Source organism: Gavialis gangeticus, unplaced genomic scaffold, assembly GCF_001723915.1.
Source record: "Gavialis gangeticus isolate Ggan-Ray unplaced genomic scaffold, GavGan_comp1, whole genome shotgun sequence".
NCBI lineage: Eukaryota > Metazoa > Chordata > Crocodylia > Gavialidae > Gavialis > Gavialis gangeticus.
Genome location: NW_017729033.1, coordinates 60,118,195 through 60,119,104, shown reverse-complemented (window position 1 = coordinate 60,119,104; position 910 = coordinate 60,118,195).

The window sequence follows — 910 nt, the reverse complement described above, 5'->3', positions numbered from 1 at the left end:
AACCTGACTTTTGCTAATCAAACTCAAGGTAGACTTCCCCAAAACCCTAATTGAACCTATGTAATATTGTAACTGTTTAGTTGTCTCTCTCTTGCATTTCTATTATTATTGGTATCATCATAACTTCATATATCTGGCAATAAATAACTTTTATGATCAAGTTGGTTGCTATACTTTTTCTATGAACTTCATCTACTCTTTCTTCCTCTCAACCTCCCCAGTTGCTCAGCAGCAACACTTCTTTTACCTATACCAAAGATTGCTGTAATGCCCAAAACCACAGTCTGCTGATCAAGGGAAACAGTTACTACTACTGTCCTACTTGGACAGTTAGGGCAAAAGATTGGGATGTGCTGAGCTTGAGACGCATAAGGGGATCAGCTTGTACAGGTTGATTGACCCAGTTTGGCTCAGATGTGCCCTAATGAACTGAATATTGGCTTATGAGGGTGTCAACTGGACACCCAGCTGGATTCAGAGGTATTGTGTTTATCTGTGTGCCTGTGTCTGACTGCATTGTTGTTACCTTAATGAACAACATATATATATCTTAATATATATCTTGACTTCAAAAAAGCCTGTGATCTGGTATCCCATGATCACCTCTTGGTGAAACTAGCCAAATGTGGCCTTGGGTCCACCGTGATCCACTGGCTGGGAAATTGGCTCCATGGTCGGACCCAGAGGGTAGTAATTAATTGAAGTGACTCATCATGATGTCCTGTGACCAGTGGGGTCCCCCAAGGCTCTGTCTTTGGACCCATATTATTCAACATCTTCATTAATGATGTGGACATTGGAGTCAGGAGCGGACTGGCCAAGTTCGCTGATGACACCAAACTTTGGGGCAAAGCATCCACACCAGAAGACAGGCGGGTGATCCAGGCTGACCTGGACAGGATCAGCAAAT